This window comes from Protopterus annectens, chromosome 5.part0, assembly GCF_019279795.1.
Source record: "Protopterus annectens isolate FY-2018-M chromosome 5.part0, PAN1.0, whole genome shotgun sequence".
NCBI lineage: Eukaryota > Metazoa > Chordata > Ceratodontiformes > Protopteridae > Protopterus > Protopterus annectens.
Genome location: NC_056735.1, coordinates 418,058,418 through 418,079,221, shown reverse-complemented (window position 1 = coordinate 418,079,221; position 20,804 = coordinate 418,058,418). Strand labels below are relative to the sequence as shown.

General features: G+C 37.0%; 1 protein-coding gene across 1 annotated transcript in view; it reads right to left on the bottom strand.

The window, feature by feature from the left end:
- Positions 1-20,804, bottom strand: part of EFHC2 (EF-hand domain containing 2) — a 1,536,365-nt gene that overhangs the window by 179,379 nt on the left and 1,336,182 nt on the right. The gene's annotated exons all lie outside the window — the stretch shown is intronic.

Sequence of the window (20,804 nt, the reverse complement as noted above, 5' to 3'; positions counted from 1 at the left end):
ATCGTTAATTATTCTACTTAAATCTTGCAAATATGACAGAATACTCTGTAAAGTTAGCCAGTCCTGTTGTGGAATTTTGTATGTTGTTTTTATTACTTGCATATCTAAAACTTTTAGTTCTTTGATACATTGGAGCTAACAAACAAATCCTTTCTGTTCCCAGGAATTAATAATTTCTCTATATATTTTATGTGGAAAGTTCTTTGTGACTATAAATGGTGTTAAAAGATCAAACCACATATTTAAATCTATATTTGCATTAATAATTTTCCTAAATGAGTCAATGTAATAATTAATCATACGAGTTTTAGTGGGTTTAGTTATGTTATATTGCATACTAATACGTATGTGCCATGGCAAATTGTTTTTATCTTTTATTTGAAATTTTTTTGTAAATCAAATTCATTTATTGATATTACAGTTAGTAATTATTTCCAATTTGCAGAGTAATTTGGACTTATCCAATCTGAGATTGTTTTAGATACTGATGCTTTTATATATGTTTCTATATCAGGAAAGTTTAATCCTCCTTGTTTCCATGGTCTGATATGATGTATTAAAGCTATTCTGTTTCTTTTGGAAAACCATAAAAATTTTATTAGGCATGAATTTATTTCTTTAATTATATTCCTTTCTGGTAACAGCTGTATTGCCAAGGCTATATATACGATCTTGGGCAGTAAAACCATTTTTATTAACTGTAATTGCTGTCTGTCTTCAAATGTTAATATTATTTTGTTCCATTTTCCACAGAGATTTCAATTGTGTTGATGATATTATTGTAGTTTTTTGAAAGTAATTACATAACTCAATTCCTAGATATTTTAAGGTAGATTCTTGCTTCCCTATGATGTGATTCCCCTTAGTCTGCAGTTCTTTTTTTATTTAAAAATAAAACATTTGATTTTAATTTATTGAAATAGAGTCCTGAAGTCCTGTGAAATTTGTCAATTAATATATCTAAGTCTTCAAATGTCTCTTTTGTATTAGATAGTGTTAGTAATATGCCATCAGCAAATAGCATTACTTTAGAATTGTATTGTTCATAAACATGTATTCCTTTGATTTTTTATATTGTTATGAATTGAATCTGCCAATATTTCAATAGCCAGAGCAAATAGAATGGGTGACATGGGACATCCCTGTTTAGTGCCTTTTGTTATATGTATAGATTCAGAGGTAAAAGGACCTAACTTGACATACGCTAAATTACTTGTATATATATTCTTTAGGAGATGAACAAAGGATGCAGAAAATTCAAATAGCATTAGGATTTTGAATAAATAGCCCCAATTTAGGGAATCAAAGGCTTTCTCTATATCTAAGCCATTTGTGAGTGTTTCTTTATTAACATAATCTATAAGAGAAATTATATTTTTAACATTGTCATGTGTGTGTGTATGAATTATAAATCCAGTTTGATCATTATTTATTGTTTTTGCTAGTGGTATTTTCATTCTGTTAGTTAATATTGTCATAAATATCTTATAGTCATTATTTAATAATGATATAGGTCTATATGAGGTACAGAGATTTGGGGATTAATTTTCCTTTAGGATTGGTGTGATTAAGAAATATCTCCAAGAGGGTGGTATTAAAACTTGTGACTGAATTTCTAATAGAGTTTTATGGAAGAGAGATAGTATCTTTGAAGGAAAAAGTTTATATATTTCCATAATTATGCCATCTATACCTGGAACTTTATTATTTTTACCCTCTTTTATTGTATCTGTAACTTCTTTATAGGATATGGGTGCTTGCAGATCTAGTTTTAATTTTTCTATTTTTTTAATATTAGAATATTTTTCATCTAGATTTAATTGATCAATATGTATATTTTCTTTTTGGAAATGTTCCATATAGTGATTTCTATAGGCATCAAGAATGTCACCTATATCCAAGAAAATGTTCCCTTTCTTTTCATGGAAGATACTTTTAATGTGATTAGCTTTTGATTGTATTTTGATTCTTGTGGATAAATTATGTAGATATTTGGGAGAAGTGGCCAAGGTATTCATTTTGGTTTTTCTAAACCTAAACTAGTTTTTATGTGTTAGAATTTCATTGTATTTATTGTTTAATACTTCTACTTTCTTTTTCATCTCCAAATGATTTAGATTTTTTTTCAGCTTTTACTGACAAAAGTTTGGATTGTAGATCTAATAATTCAGAATCCCATTTTCTGATTTTTTTATACCAAGTTAGGGTTTTACCTTATATGAAAGCTTTTAATGAGTCTCATATCATTATTTTATTTATCTCTCTGGTGTAATTAATATCTAAAAATAACTGTAATTCAAACAATAACCAGGGTTTGAACTCTTTAATTTTAGTTATATTTGCTGGAATTTTGTAGTTAAATATTAATGGTTTGTACCCATTTTGAAGTTTTAGTATCAATGAATTGCGGTCTGAAAAGGGGCAGGGGGTGATTGAGAAATTAATGATTTTAGAGTGTAAGTCATGGGCAGCAAATATTTTATCTATTCTAGTTTGGGTACTAAATCTGTGATCTTGATGGGAAAATAACAAAGATTTATCTTCTTTAAATTTGAAAGTATCTACAAGATGAAATGATTCTACCTACTTGTTTAAAGCTTTTGATACAGCAGATGTACACAGCGGTCTTTTATTTGTAGTTTCAGAACTATCAAATATACAGTTAAAATCTCCTCCTAATATTAAGTTGCCTTTATAATTATTGGAAATTAAATCAAGTGTTTTTTTAACAGTTCCTGTTCCAATGCCTGGGAACCAGTATAGATTGGCTAGGGTCCATATTCTGTTATTATATTTAACTATTACTAATGCCATAAGGCCTTCTTTATCTTTATACTTATAAATGATTTCTGGGTTAATCACATTTGTTTTCCATAAAATTGTTACCCCTTTTGTCTTTGTCTTATAAGTGGATTGTGCCAATATAGTATATTCCTTAGGATTCCATTTGTAATTGTCATTTGTTTTGAAATGAGTTTCTTGAAGAAAGACAATTTGTGCTTTGCTCACTTTTAAATATTTCAGTAGATTTGATCTCTTACTAGGATTGTTTAAGCCATTGGTATTTAAAGAGAATAAAGTTAAATCCATCTTAGGTTATTTAGACTATGCACTTTTTGTTTTATTGTGACTATTAAACATTTTCCTCTGATAACTATAAAGTATATGTTTGAGCTTTTAAAGGAAATTATCAGTTTTATACTTTGAGTGTTTAACAATAAAGTAATGTTTTGGTCAGGCATACTAAAAATGTTTTTGCGAAATAATAAATTGAAATTAATAAATGTTAACAAAACTAAGATCCGCACTAGCCATGGAATGAAAATCATTCCTAATCTGATGGATAAACCTAAGTTCATCAGATTATCACTCATTACTTGACAATCCAGAACATTTGAGCTCCATAAATTGAATTATCATATGGAGAATATTTGTAATAGGAATAAGCAATATTTATATTATTTTGAACAGATATAGTACTATTGTAGATTCGACATAATTCTAATACAATATAAATGTCTACTTATTGTATAAGCAATTAATATTTATATGAAAGATAGATGACAAGCAATTCAATCATAGTAAAGTAGGATGTATCATATATAAAACCTCAGTAAAAGATTAGCCACAGTTATTTAACATATTCATCCTTACTGATGAATTCTTTCAAAATGTATTACTCAATATAAATAGATGATAATAATATTTATACCTAATGTTTATAATACAATGTATTTTTCTGGATATATCAAAAGTTATATTTCACTGTTTGCCAGCATTTAAGTAATCACTGTGTTGCTAACTTACTTAAAGCATCAAGTTTGTTTTATGTGAACATTGATGAAAGTTAGTGCATTTTAATTATCAGTGCACCCCCCCCCATTTCCTACACATAAGGATTTTCATATCTGTCATTCCTTATTATAAAATGAGTGAAATTATAGGTTAAAAAACAAAAAAAATTCACTTATTGTGATCAATGATTACAAATTCCCTTTCCATATTTATAAATTCCCATTTTATGGCATATACTGAAAGTTTTTAGATTTAAATGGCAACATTCTATTTTGTATAATCAGCAAAGGTTAAACTGAGTGATTATTGTCAATTTAATACTATTTGTTCAAAATGTGATTGTTATATTCTGTGACATTCCTAGTTCAGGCTTCTATTGTTTCCCTTGCACAACTTTGTGAGCTTGATGTCATGTATAAAACATTAGTTACCTTGGTAACAGCTTAAGTATTATGTATGGTCAAGATGAGTTACAAAACCACAATTCAAGTTAAAGCAATTATATGACTTGTTATGCACATTTACTTATATGGGAAAATCATCATGCTTCCCCTTGATGTTCAATATAGTGTATGTCATTTATGACAAGTTAAAACAGTAGTGTCATACACAAGCCCATGTTATTAAACTGAGTGTTTATTGTCAATTTAATAGTATTTGTTCAGAATATGATTGTTAAATTCTGTGGCATTTCAAGTTCAGGCTTCCATTGTTTCTCTTGAACAACTTTGTCAGTTTGATGTCATGTATAAAGCATTAGTTATCTTGGTAACCCGTTTAAGTATATAAGGTCAAGATGGGTTACAAAAACTACAATTCAAGTTAAAGCAATTACATGACTTGGTATGCATATTTATTTATATAAGAAAATCATCATGCTTCCCCTTGATGTTCAATATAGTGTATGTCATTTATGACAAGTTAAGACAGTAGTGTTGTATACACAAGCCCATGCTATTAAATCATGTCTTTAATATCTAAATTCAGCAGACTGCTTCATCTTATATGACAATTATATATTTTATGTCTAGATTTACTAAAATCATACATTACATAACTATTGTGTGTGTGTGTTTTGTTTTGTTTTTTTTTTTTTGGCTGTTGCTCAGCTATTTGAGAGACCACAAGCTGTAATGCTTATTCTTATTATTAGCTCCTTCCAAGCATGTTTATACAGTCCATAGACTTTAAATTATGAGACCCTTCTAGTTTCTTATTTGTTATAAGTATATTTCCATCCTTGCATACACACATATCAGTACTTCAAGCATGGGCAACAATGCCTATCCAGTTTCGCCAGAATACTATTCACTAGTTCATGAGGTGTGTTTCCAGGCTGTTTTTAAAATATCCAAACCAATATTTGTCATGTTCCATTTTACCAGCCTGTTCCATGCAATAGCCACTCTGCTAGTTAACCACTCAACACACAATCCATTCCCGCAGATATTTCCACGAAGAAAATCTGATGACTCTCTAGCACTTCTCGGCAACCCCAAACACCCCTAGAATCAGTTATTCCCATATGCCCAACATGTCCCAGCAAGCTCACCTCCCAGACCACTGAAAAGGGTACTGTACATGACCAAGTGCTCTTAGTCTTTCACAATAACTCAGTCTTCCAATCTTATGTAAGTCCTTAATGTGTTTGGACCAAAATATATTTTAAATATAAAATTGTGCTTATTATTTATTTATTTTTTATTTTTTTTTTATCAAGAATCAACTTAATGAGCAAAGCAAAGTGTTGGGAGACCATCAATACGTGTACATGTGATTTAAAACAGCCCTTTTATTATATATTTTTTTAAACCAAAAACTTCACTGCCGAGCATCATCTCAGAGGCTCCTTAGAGCCTTTAAGCATTAGCGTCACTCTGTCTCCATTACCATAGCAACCTGGGAGCGTCTGTTTCTGTTTATGTGTCTGTGTACTGCATACCAGAGGCTCACAAAGCACCTGAAGCAAAACTTCAATTCACTGCAACTTCAAGCCTAAATTCCCTCCCTTTCAGTGAGGCAGCAGCCAGGAAAAAAACAGAGAGCAAACAGATAAAAAAAGAAAAAAAACTCCCAACAAGCCGCCACAACAAGAAATAACACATTCTTCCAGCCTTCCTACCTCTCACTCAGCAGATGTATAAATAAACTATTCTCTTCCAAAATATCCCAAATCACAGTTTTGTCCACCCCCTTCCCCTGGATCCAGGCTAAAACACCAAATGTCTCTTCCTAATAGTTACACAAGCATCAGTAAACCTCGATCACAAGCTGCAACCCACATCTTCCCTGAGATGAAAATGGCAACATACAACAGCTGCTAGACACAGCTGCATCCACACACACCATGTCAGGCTTAATCAAACAGCACTCAAAGCTATGATACCTGCCATAATTGATATTAACTATGTTTAGACAGAATAATAATGACATTTGTACAAGCTGCCAGACACGGCTGTATCCACGCACACCATATCAAGACTAATCAAACAGCACTCGAGGCTATGATACCTGCCACAACTGATATTAACTATGTTTATTCAAAATAATGACATTTGTACTAGCTGCCAGACACAGCTGCATTCAAGCACACCATATCAGGACTAATCAAATAGCACTCATAGCTGTGATACCTGCTATAACACAAGCACTCAGGTCACTCCAAGGCAAGTACAAATATGACTCAGTTATTGTCCATGCTGGTGTGAATGACCTGAGATGTACCTCCCTGGACTACATGAAAAGAGACATAGAGGAGCTCTCTGAGCATGTAGCCCAGGCTGGTATGACCCTGACCTTGAGTAGCATCTTACCCTCACCAGGAATGATGCCACAATATGAAGACAAGATGATCAATTTCAACAATTGGCTTAAGTATTGGTGTCATTCAAAGGGGATCCAATGCCTGCCAGCCTGGGATGACATGCTCGACAAGCCATGATGCTTCGCTAGGGACGGCTTGCACCTGTCACTCCTGGGCTTTTGGATATTGGCAAAGGCTCCTGCTACCCTATAGTGCCTTTTTTAGGCAAGGCTCAAAAGACAAACCCACCTCCATAGGTATCACAAGGGATAAGAAACTAAGAGTAATGCTACTCAATGCCAGAAGTCTAAACCTCAAGATGCACACACTCGAAACTCTCCTTAGCATGGAGAACATTGATATCTGTGCAGTAACAGAAACCTGGTTCAAGGCTGCCGAGAGCACCCCAGCACTACCAGGTTATACCTTATACCATCCTTTTCAGCCCCAAAACTTGGACCGAACCACAAAAGGAGGGGGAGTATCAATATTCGTCAAAGATACCCACACCTCCAGGTTGGTGGCACAGCACGAAGCATCAGAGACTATCCATGTGCAACTAACAGTGGGTAAAACTGCCTTCCAGTTTATAGCCTGCTACAGACCACCCTCCCAAACCCAGGGACCCCACTCGGCCTTCCTGAGAACACTGGAAAATATGAAGGTCTTTCCAAACACCATTATATTGGGCGACTTCAACTACCCAAACATAGACTGGGAGCATTACTCTAGCTCCAACACCCTAGCCCAAAGGTTCCTAGAATTTATAAAATCAAATGCTATGGAACAACTTGTTACCACTCCCACAAGAGGGGAAAACATACTGGACCTGATCATCACCAACATGGGGACTCTATGCTCCAGACCAGAAGTGTATCCCTCACTGGTAAGATCAGACCACAAACTAATCTCACTGGATATTCACATCCCGACCCCACCCCCTGCCCAGAAAACCACAGTGAAAAACTTCTCTAAAGCAAATTTCACATTCCTCAAAACCGAGGTGGAATCCTTCAAAGCCCCCGGGCCTGTGGAAAACATGGCCCAGACCGCAGAATCCTTTATAAATGCATTCTATGAACACCTTCAGGAATGCATGGATCATGCAATCCCAAATAAAACCAAGACCCAATCCTCCAAAGGCAGACGTCCTGTCTGGTGGACTCCAGCCATAAACAAACTATACAATAGAAGGACGAAGCTACTACATGATAGAGCAAAATCCCAAAAAGGGAAGGCATCTCTGATCATTATTAGCAAAAAACTGCGGACACTCATAAAATCGTCTAAGGCCAGCTTCAAGAGAAAAATTGCACAGGACACTAAGGATAATCACAAGGCTTTCTTTAGTTATGTTAGGAACCTGGGTGGGAATTCCCAGATATGCTCAGAATTAGTCCAAAATGACAAAAAATACACCGAACCCACAGACGTTGCCAACATCCTAGCTGACAGGTTCAGCGCAAACTCCCCCCCCTCCCCACCAAAAGGGCAAATATCTATCCCAGCAGAGTGCTGCCCCCCTGACATCTCAGATGCTCAGGTAAGAGCCGCCCTCTCCAAAGCAAAAAACACAGCATCAATGGGACCAGACAGTGTCCCGGGCTGCGTCCTACATGAACTCCAAGAAGAGCTAAACCTAAACATAAAACTACTGTTCAATCTCAGCCTTACTACAGGATATGAAACCAAAGAGTGGCGTACAGCAACAGTGGTCCCTCTCCACAAAGGTGGTGCCTCAACGGATCCTGGAAACTATCGCCCCATAAGCCTGACTAGCTTGGTCTGCAAAGCTATGGAAAGGATCATCATGGACCTCATAAATAAAGATATTGGAGACCTACAAACACTGGATCCTACCCAGTTTGGCTTTGTTAAGGGCAGATCCTGCCTCTTAAACCTGGTTGATTTCTTTGAAACAGTCACCAAGGCCATTGATGAGGGGAAGGTGGTCCACACAGCCTACCTGGACCTCGCAAAAGCTTTCGATACAATACCCCACTCGGGCATTATAGATAAGCTCACCAGCTTAAATATAAACCCCTATGTCACTAGATGGGTTGCAAACTGGCTCAAGAACAGAACCCACATGGTTAGACTTGCTGGAGCCATGTCAGACTCCAAACCAGTTACAAGTGGCATCCCACAAGGCTCAGTCCTGGGACCTCTCTTGTTCGGTATATATTTCTTGGAGGTACAGGCCAACATGGAAGGACTGTGGCTGACCAAGTTCACAGATGACTGCAAACTAGGCGCCATAATTGACTCTCCAGCCGACACAAGCATCCTACAAAAGGGCCTCATAGAAACAGACAACTGGTACCAGAGCCATGGCCTCAAGCTAAAAGCCAAAAAGTGTATAGTCATCCCCTTTGGCAAAAACAAAGTGCCCACAAATTACCACATAGGTGGTAATCCATTAAGTACAGAAGAAGTAATTAGGGACCTGGGGACCCAAGTTGATAGCAATCTCTCATTTGACAACCACGTGGCCAAAGTGCTTAGAAAAACATTTTATATAGCCCACCTAATCATGAAGGGATTCACATCTAGATCAGGGGAGGTCATCGTGCCTCTTTACTCATCCCTCATCAGGCCCATAATTGAGTACAATGCCGCTTTTGGGATGTACCTTACCAGACACCTGCAGCAACTGGAAAGACCCCAAAAGTACCTCACCAAGAGTATCAAAGGGCTCAAACAGATGCCATATGTGCCCAGTTAAAGAAACTCCAGCTCTACTCAGTGGCATACCGCCCGCTCAGAGGCGATCTGTGTCTGACGTATAAAACCATGTCCAACCCGGAATTAATGGACATGCTGCACCTCAGAAAATCCAAATCGCGCTTGAGAAACTTGAACCTCAGCACTGAAATAAATAGGACATGCTGGAGGGACAGATTCATAACCCAAAGGCTCCCCTCACTCTGGAATAAAATCCCAGTCCAGGTTAGGCAGAGTCCCTCATTGACTCTCTTCAAGAGGAATCTTGATGAGTGGATGGGAGATCGTAGTTTTACCCTGGGTATCACATCTATGTCACTGTTAGACAGAGGCACAGTATACTAACCTCAAAAAAGGGCATAGCAAAATTAATTTAAAATGGGTGGCGAAAGCCAAACACACTCTGGCTAGGCTTATAAATGCCCTAGGGCAGATAGCCTAGTATGAACCTATGAACCTATAATTGATATTAGCTATATTTAGACAGAATAATGATGACATTTGTACTAAGAGCTTAGTACTATTATTTACCAGGATATACATGACATTTCAAAATCATACTTTAACTGAAGATGGCATTAGTCTCCATGAAAGCATTTTTTTTTTCAAAACTCTCTACTGTTACTGCTATTATATATGATGTTAATTTGTTACATTTGAGTCTGAACTCTGATGAATGGTACCTTGTCAAATTAGTTAATTACTTAAATTATTATAAGTAAAATCAATGAAAAATGAACAATATAAGTATTCACTGAGTAGGGTAATAGAAATGTCTATGATTGTATTATATGTTGCTTTGTTTGGCTTATATATAATGTAAATAGTAACCAATCTTGACCTACCTTTGTTTCTAAAGAATTATTGGACTCTCTGAACATTCTGAATAAATCATTACCGTTTCTCAGTTGTTTAAAAAACACTCCTTTTTTAAATAAAAACAGATGGCAAGTGATGTACCATATCAGTTGATACTTTGTGAGATGTAGTTGTAAGAGTTATTTTTTTGGGACAGCTATCTTGGAATCAGTTTTTGTTTCTTCTTTCTAGCAGCAGTCCAAGGATTTGTTTCTTTTATTCTTTTAAGAGTAGGGGCCATTCATTCCATTTCTTCTGGGATAGACACTATGTTGTTGTTGTTGATGAATATAGTGGCTTCTTCTAAGTCATTAAAAGTTCTCATCTCATTGGCAAAAAGTATTTTCATCTTGGCTGGAAAGGCCAGCTGTGCTTTAATGTTGTTTTGTTTCAACAGTTTTATTATTGGCCAGATTTTTTCCTTTGTTCTAGTATTCTGGAAGAATAATTATTGTCAAACCTTATCGGGCTTTGATTGTATTTTAAGGGTGATTTTCTCCAAGCAGATTTTAATATTAGTTCCTTGTCCAGAAATGAAAGAAATTTTATAACTATGGATCTAGGTGGAGTATTTGTTGAGTTAGAAGCAGGTTTTCTCAGTGCTCTGTGCACTTTTTCAATTCCAAATGAAAGTCCCTTTTTTAAGTCTAAAAATTCATGAATCCAGGTTAAGAATGAAATAATGTCTTCGCCTTCGGTGTTTTCAGACAGACCAAAGATCCTTACATTGTTTCTCCTTTCCCTGTTTTCTAGGTCATCTATTTTGTTAAGCAGTCATGTATTCTGTTTAAGCAGAAATTCTTTCTGGAATTCTTCCTCTTTGAGTCTCCTTTCAATGTCATTTAGAGAAGTCTCTATATTTGTCATTTTTGTATGGTGTTGGTGTAGTATTTCCTTAAGAGTATCAGTCTGTTTTTGAGAATTTAATTTGAGGTTTTCTAAGTCATTTTTAAAGCCATCCATCTTCAAAGATAGTTCCTGTAAGGTAGATGTCATCAATTGCAGTTCTTTTTTCAAAGCAGTATCTGGAGGACAATTCCTTGAGTTGTTCATATTCAGTGACTCAATATATCTCCAATTTACTTGACAGGAAAATGTTTGTATATCTCCAGCAAAATTGATATTTATGTAGTTTAGTAGTTTATCTATAGATTTCTGACGTTTTAAACTTGAAAATAATAAATTGTTCTTATATTATTATACTAGTTTATGGAGCTCTAAATTCACTCCTCTCAGTTGGCCATCTAGGCTCTACCCCAAATATTTTCATTTTTGATGTGTGGCTTCTTTAAATTCTGCAAGCTTTTACTGATTTTAAAATTGTTAATGTACATACTGAAGAGCAGGACAGTTGCATTCCATAATATTTTCTTTATAAAAGATTAGATTTGCATTTCCTTATCGACTGCTAGACTTTTTTAGATGTAGATATTCACAGACTTTTAAAATATAAATAATTCTTTATGCTTGAAAGTGTTTTGTGAACAGTACCAGCCCATTCACCAATAAATAATCAAAGCTGAAATAAAATTTTAATATTATTTTTCTCAGAATAAAGGGATGGCATTTTAACTGATTTTTCCATGTCTGACAGCCACATATTTTTTTTGTGAAATGTGCTGCTTAAAGACAAAGCTGAAAGCAGTTTTAATAGGCCACAGGAACATACCTCTCAACCCGGAAACATCAAAAATCTGGACAAAGGCCCATGAAAAAGAGGTACAAATCTGTATGCTAACATAAAATTTGCATACATAATAATGTAATCCCACCCACTCCGGTGGAATTGTGGGATACCAGTTTTTAAATTTAAATTGAAGAACACACAAAATATTAAACACAAAACATAACCCGAGCAATGCAACAGTTCCAAAGAAACATTGCAGCCTAGCTGAGGGTACATAGAAATAATATGGTGACACAACATGAGAATTTGTGTATTTAAAAGAAAGAGCACAGTTGTGCAAATTATAATGTCATTGCCATTTTAAAGTAGTACATGGAAATAAAATTAATCTGGAAATATTTCTAATTATTAATTTGCAACTATTCCTCATTTTTGCACTGGCATTCTAAACTTGCCAGAGTTCAAAAATACCTATCACTATGATGTAAGCCAATGAAAACAAATGAGCTGGCAAAAGTTTTAGAACTCAGACCTGCACTTTTTGTTCTGCCTCAGGCTGGACACAATGTATAACTTTCAATCTGATGAAAAGGAAAGTCAGATGGTAACTGCTCGCAAGTTGTGGTTTGCCCTTCAAAGTCTGTACTATTAATGTAAAGAGAGAAACATTACTATAAACTATGCTTATATCTGAAGGAAATGCAAGGATTCAGAAAAGCATCCTCAGTTTACAAAAGAAATCAGAATTCTCTAAAATTTCTTCAGTTCCACATAATACCTTTACAGCTTCTTTTCATGAATTACTCATCGTTTTAGTTTTGCTCACCCTTTTCAGCATGTCAGTTCTGCTCTCAAAATGTACCCTTGCACTACTGACAGCTGCCTCTAGTTCACATATTTACACTTCTCTCTCATAGTGTGGTAACCTTCTGTGATGTGTAGTCTGAAGATATTGTGAGATCAAGCATGTGACAGGTGTTGGTCAGCAGATATTCTTGTGCTGGATGCCCTATATTTTATTTAATGCACATTAGCAGTTCAATAAGCAATTAAAGTAAAAACACATGTATGCAAAAAAAAAGGGGGGGGAGCCTCTTAGTATCTCTACAGATGGAACAGCTAATAGCTCTCCTTTTAAACCAAAACAAAATAACAGAACACAGCAAACTAAAACAAACCAAACATACACCACAACAACACAAAACAGTAAAACAAAAGGATAATTGGTACTTTTCCATTAACGGGGCAGCAGTCATCAGCCAACGTAAATGTTTGCGGGAAATGTACACGGAGAAAGCCAAAATGAAAAGCAGAATACAGAAACAGAATAAGCATCACTGACTTGCAACGGCAAATCACTGTTAATCTGACAAGAAAGCCAAAATTATAAGCAAGACACAACAATTACATAAGCAGTACTGACATGGGAGAAAAAAAATAACAATGTGAGGAGGAAGACAAGGTTACAAGCAGAAAAACATTAGCAGCAGTGAGTTAATGGAAAAGTACCGTCAAGTGTTTAATAGTACCACAAACAAATGATAAATTAAAACACCATAGGCACCTCTATAAAGCTCAAACAAAGTCCAAGGGAAACAGGAAAACGCTAACCCATGCACAAAGGTAATGACATTAACCCATTCATTTCAATGACTCATGTCCTCTTACAGTAGAACTTTATGCTCTACAATCAAAGGGGGGAAATCCTGAGAGGTGTAAGCTGTCAACATTTCTGAGTTTTCCAATCACTCACAGTATGAACCGACTGCATTTTTGTTTATTACAGTTTGCTGTCTGGAGATGATCATGGCTAAGATGCACTACATATACTGCTCTCTTTCACTAACGTGGGGGACAGGAGCTAAATTCTTTTTGAAACAGGGGGAATGACACAGGCATATAAGCAATAAAGATCAGGTAATTCAAATGGTTCACTTAGCAGAATGCAATTGCAATATGACCTAAGGCCAGAATGAAATGGATTACTCCAGTTCCAGCAGCAGTTGGTCTCGTTTTGTAATTGCTTTCTTTGACTTCCACCAAGTTAAATTTGCCTCTGGTCTGGACATCTCATGAGCTGCCAGGTTAAGGTTGTGTTTAGCTTATATTAAGGATCAAAAAATTAATCAGCCATAAACAAATATGACTTCTCCATGTACATTTTCTGCAAACATTTATGCTGGCTGATGACTGCTTCCCTGTTAATAGAAAAGTACTGGGTAATTTATTACAAAACTCAATGTGGACACTGGGTCACAGCTACCTGATGCTGCTCTGCTAGGCTAACCAATTTAGTAACATTATCACAGCCTGTACAGCTTAAGAGTGTGGGATATCCATAAGTTTTCTTGGCTGCCTGCTAATATAAATACAATGGTCAATGAATCAACATACGAATGTACTCAGTACGCAGAGGTAAACACACTACAGATGCAGCCCGAGCCCTCAGATGAATTCCGACTGGCTGGCAGTCTGCATCTTGAAGCTGACGTCATCCTACATGCCCCTCCATGTGATGACATCAGCAAAGCTTTGAACAACCAAAAAAAAAGTAAAAATAAAACCGGGAAATTCGGAAATTAAAGGGGCCATGTGGAAAACCGGAAAATGCCAAGGAATTTGGTACGGTTGAGAGGTATGCAGGATGAAGTCTTTTAAAGCACAAATATGGAAGAAGTAGTGCAAGAGATGATACAGATTTCCTAAATGTCTCTTTAATGAATCTTTATTTCTGCTCATCCATATTTGAATATTCCTTTGTGTAACACTGTTTTCCATTTGTCAGTCATCTTCTTCAAAAGGTAAGCTTCAAGAGCTTTTCAATGTCTGATTTCTGTATTCTTCATAAAAAATCTTTAAGAATTTACAACAGTGGATAATGTGGTCAGCCAGAAGAAAAAACAAACATTTAATGTGGGTATGTAGAATTTATGAAAAACTACTATAGTCCCTTATGCTTATGTATGTGATTTAATAGTCTGAGTGGAGTGGAGGTGCAATTCATTGTGTCACTCTGCCAACAAAATTGTGTCATTCAGTTAGAGTAAGTGATTCAGGCCTGGCTATGCTGTGCAACAAATTTCGTTAAAGCAGAATAAATATGAGCTTTCTGTTTTGCAGTGAAGACTTCTCGTAATTCAGGAAATGAGGGGCCATATGGCATGAGGACCACCTGAACTTTCTGTTAACTTCAACCATGAAAGCTTGTAACTGGAGCCTTTTCAGCTAAACTATTTGGTTACAAAATCTCAGACATTGTTGTTAAATATAATGTAATGTAATGGAGGAACCCAAAATAAGTGTTCTTTGAAGAAAGTTAAGTCCCACTCCACCTCTATACCCAAAGCTTTTATATACCAGTTCCATGGTCAAACAATACTAGAGAAGGGAGAAACTCCCCAAAGCAACACACAGAAGTCTCCTGCAATCACTTGCTTCACCCTAAAACATGTGAGCAACTGATTCTTGAGCTGTGTCTTGAGAACACATGGGCTAGCTACTCTATTATTACAGCAAAGAGCCAAAATCAGGCTTGAGTGGATGAGCAGGCCATTACCTAAGCGATCCATTCTTTCATTGGTAGCTACTGCCGCAGGAAGGGGACAGCCATACCTATGGGTACTTTCTAAGCACTGGATCTCCCTCCTTGAAGCTGTGTCATGCAGCCTATTTTGCATAACACTGCATTATTACCCCACCCAGTTTGGGTTTGTAAAAGGCAGATCATGTCTCCTAAACCTGATAGACTTCTTTGAAGCAGTCACCAAAGCCGTAGATGAGGGTAAGGTGGTTCAAAGAACCTATCTAGATCTTGCCAAGGCTTTTGACACTATCCCCCACTCTGGAATTATAGATAAACTTACTAAACTAGGTAGAAATCCCTATGTCACAAAATGGGTTGCCAACTGGCTCATTGACAAAACCCACACTGTGAAAGTAGCAGACTCCAAATCCGACTTCAGACCAGTGACAAGTGGAGTAACACAGGGTTCAGTCCTGGGTCCTCTCCTGTTTGGTATCTACTTTTCTGAAGTACAGGCTAACATAGAAGGTCTTTGGCTAACAAAGTTCACAGATGACTGCAAACTAGGAGCCATAATCGAAACTCAGAAAGATGTGGACATCCTACAAAAGGGCCTGACTAAGACAGATGCCTGGTGTCAAAGCCATGGCCTCAAGTTCAATGCCAAAAAGTGCATTGTCATCCCCTTTGGTAAAAACTCTGTACCCAAGAGCTACCACATAGGTGGTAGTCTACTTAACACCGAAAGTGTAATAAGAGACCTTGGGACATAGGTGGACAGTAGTCTCTCCTTTGATAATCACATCGCCACAGTAGTCAGGAAATCCTTCTATATGGCACACCTCATCACAAATGGTTTCTCATCCAGGAAAAAAGAGGTCATTGTTCCCCTCTACTCGTCACTCATTACACCCATTATAGAGTACAATGCCCCTTTTGGTATGTACCTCACATGACATCTACAACAACTGGAAAGGCCGTAGAAATACCTCACAAAGAGGATTACTGGCCTCAAACAGATGCCCTAATCAGACCGTCTCAAAAAACTCCAGCTTTACTCCATCGCATATCGCCTCCTCAGAGGCGATCTCTGCCTAACATACAAAGCTATGTCAAACCCAGAGCTGTTGGACATGCTCCACTTAAATCCCAATCCTTCCGAGCTACACGCTCTAGGGACCTAAACCTTGTCACCACAATAAGTAGAACATGCTGGAGGGATAGATTCCTGTCCCAGAGATTTCCCATACTCTGGAAGAAACTACCTATCTATATCAAACAAAGCTCCTCATTAGCACTCTTCAAGAAAAATCTTGATGATTGGATAACAAATAGGAAATTCACCCTGGGGTTACCTCTGTGGCTCTGCTCGACAAGAGCATAGGAAAATAATTTTCTTGGGTGGTGAAAGCCAGGGTACCTTTCTGGCTAGGCTTATATAGACCCTAGAGCCAATAGCCTAGTACCTACCTATGAACCTATAAACCTGTTATTTCAGATTATGCAAAGTATATGGTATCATATAAACCTAATTGCTTGCACAGCAGATTTACAATGCAGCTTATTCATGAATCACATCCTAGCTCTTAAGTTACTCTCAGTACAAGTAAAACTTTGGTGCTGCAGTTCAGTGGAGTGTGAAATAATAAGTCTTAAATTACATCACTCTTCTCTTCTCTTCAGTAAGTTAAGTATTTTCTTAAAGCATTAATTCTAGCCTAAGCACTTAAAAATCAAAGTACATATGAAATTTAATACATCTCTGCACTAAGCCTTAAAAGATCCTTTATAATTCCTAAAGTACACTTGTGTAAGTAAACATACCATAACAGTAGATGTTTGATCACTACTGCAGTAGCCTAAGATGAATGGGTTACGTCATGCAAGGATATAACAGCTGGCCAGCTTCCAAAGCTTCAAGGCACCTTCCATGCTCCCAAAGCATCAGGCAGCTCAAGCTGAACTGGCTAGGGTGCCAAGCCCTTCACAGCTTCCATGCCAACTGAGAGAGGGAGGTAAAGCCCTGAAAGGCCATTGGTAGGAACAGTAAACATATGTCCACATCCTGGCATAGAAAAAACACACCAGAAAGGAAGGGGAAAGGAGGGAGTGGTTACTGCAGTAATAATCATTCGAATATCTAGTGTTACTTATACAACTGTACTATGTTCATCATATTAATAAGGCTGCAGCAACCTAAGCTATATGGGTAGAGTACCAAAGTTTAGAACATCGGGGAGGTAGAAGGGGAAGAGTCCAGGAGCCCCTGGAGAATGGTCCTAACCTATATTTGCAAAAGAATCAAACCTGTAGTGCTTTGTAAAAGTATTTACAGAAGACCAGGCTGCTGCTTCTAGAATAATTCTGGAGCACTAATGCTGCCAGGAATAGTTTTGTTGTTATAAGAATAACAAAAGGCATTAGGCCTGAGACAACCTCTTTTTGATCGTCTGTTTTGACACAGATTATCCCTTCTTACCTTCACAAGAAATGAATGACTGATCAGAAGTTCTGAAATATTTTGTTCTGTCAAAATAGTAAGTTGTCTGTGGACAACCAAGTTAAGAAGTATCCTTTCTCCCTCATTTTTGGGTTCAGGAAAGAACACAGGGAGATGGATCATTTGGCTTAACTCATTCACTCCAATGGAGCTCTGGAGGTTTTGTACACTAATATCCATTCATTGCATCCTGCGCTTTTAGACAAAATCAAATTATGCCTCACATTACAAACAAATGTTCATATCTCTGGAGTCAAGGGTTACTAAAGAAATGCAAACTGTAAACTGTTCAGCACAAACAGATCTTTACACTGCTATTGTTCATTAGACTCAAGGTCTTAAACTGGATTTTATAATTCACAAGCACAATAAATATTCTTCTTCTTCTTCTTCTTCTTTCGGCTTTTCCCGGTTAGGGGTCGCCACAGCGGATCACCTTGTCCGCACATTGAATGGCAGTAGAGTTTTACGGTGTCGAGTTGCCAGCCCGGCGCCCAACCTTCCACAGAAGGCACACTCACACACACACCTAGGGCCAATTTAGAATGACCAATCCACCTGCAGCATGTCTTTGGGATGTGGGAGGAAACCGGAGCACCCGGAGGAAACCCACGCGACCACAGGGAGGACATGCAGACTCCGCACAGAAGGCACCCCAGCCGAGGATATTGTGTAATATTTTGTAAACAGCTTACAATATCTCAGTAACCATTCAGGTTACACACACACACACACACACACACACACACACACACACACACACACACACACACACACACCATTTTGTTCATCCATCTGTGAGCTTTTTATGAGGCTAAGCAGTTATGTCTGTGTTACTTCTTTTTTTTTGAGATAGTCAGAAAAATATGATAATATAAATAAATAATTTAAGAACAAAAAATGTTATCTGTTAAGCAGCATGAGACAGAGGTCAAATAGTGCAGTTGAATTGCCCACCATGTAAGCTTTAAGGTAAAATCTTTCAGTATCCTGTATGTAGCCCAGTTTTGAAATTATTAAAGAAAATATGAACAAGCTATATTAGATGCCTAGAAGAGTCAGCAGGATGCAACTGCAGAAACAAATTGAAGTCATCATTAGGTTGAAATAAGTTAAAGTAAACGTGGATACCACTTTAGGCATAAAAGGACTAGTTCTCAAAGAAACCCTGCCTTTGTAGAAAATGAGATAATGCTGACCCACCATAAGAGCTTGCAACTCAGATACTCTTCTAGCAGAGGTCAGATCAATCAGTAAAAAAAAAGTTTTTCATGTTAAGAATCTTAAGTCAGCCAGATGAGCTGGTTCAAATGGAGTAAGTGTTAGCTTCTCTAACACAAAATTAAGGCCCAAAGGAGGAGCCATCATTTTTCATGGTGGTGTCTTATACAATACCCATTTCGAAAACATTCTGGCCTAAGAAGGCCTTGAAAGAGGGGGATCCATGGCAGACATGCTGAAATGACTGACAAATGGACTTTGACAGAGCAGTAAGACAGGCCATAGGAAAAGTACTAACAGAAATATTGCAAAACCAGCAAAACATTTACTCTAAAAATATTTTGACATCCATTAAAGAAATCTTACATCGCGGCCAAAAATTCAACCCAAACCCCTTCCACGATAACTCACCACTTGAGACTGCAATACAGTTCAACTCTTATTTTATACATAGTATAACATCTCTAACTAAGGATTCCTCAACATCCAATCCCAACCCTGCCCAACAGCCACATATCACCACATCCCTTTCACCTTCAAACCTATGCCTGCATCATATATAAAACTACTCTTAAATAAACTTCAACCATGCTTTTCTTCAGCTGATGACCTTCCAAGTGAGTACCTAAAAATAGCAGTCAATAGCATTGCCTATCCTGTCATAATCCTTATAACTAGGTCATTCCAGGAATCCCTCATTCCCTCGCTCTGGAAAAAATCACACATTATCCCTCTGCACAAAGGAGGAAATTCAACAGTCATTAATAACTTTAGACCTACAGCAATATTATATCCCCTCACCAAAATACTTGTATTGATTCTTAAAAATTTTTTTTATATTATGTCTAATTCATTATAATTATTTAAACTGCACATGTTTTTGTATTATTTTTTTAAGATTGTAAAATTATTATTCTTAAAATGTTTTGTAATACTTGGAGCTTTTCTCCCTGGGCCTCTGCTGAAAATGGGCTTCTACCCAGTTGGACTTTCCCAGTAATCAGATGTCATTAAATAAATAAATACATGGGTGCTGGTTATTTTATTGGCACCAATTAAGAAACATTTTCCATTTGCTTATATACGAGTTTCTAGTATCAGGCCTTCTTGTCTCTATTAGTACCTACTGTACACCCTCAGTAAACAGCCACATAAATGGTATTAAGACCTTATCATCCAGGCAGTCAGCTAAAGTTCTTTGGGGTCATAATGTATCAAACATCCTTGTTTTTATGCAAGTAGATCCAGTCTGTGAGGAAACTTGTGGTAATTGCACCTGGCCATTTTCTAAAATAAGACAACATACAAAGCTATGTGAAACCCAGAGCAGTTTTACATGCTCCACTTAAAGAAATCCCAATCCCTCTGAGCTACACGCTCTAAGGACCTAAACCTTGTCACCACAATAAACAGAACATGCTGGAGGGATAGATTCATGTCCCAGAGACTTCCCATACTCTGAAACAAACTACCTATCTATATCAAACAAAACTCTTCATTAGCACTCTTCAAGAAAAATCTTGATGATTGGATGGGAGATAGGAAATTCACCCCGGGGATCACTTCTGTGGCTCTGCTTGACAGGGGCACAGGAAAATAATTTTCTTGGGTGGCAAAAGCCAGGGTACTGTTTGGCTAGACTTATATAGGCCCTAGAGCCAATAGCCTAGTACCTACCTATGAACCTATGAAGAGAGAGACGTTGTCTTCTGGGCCAGAAGGGAGTCACCACAATGATCTTGATGGATTCCTT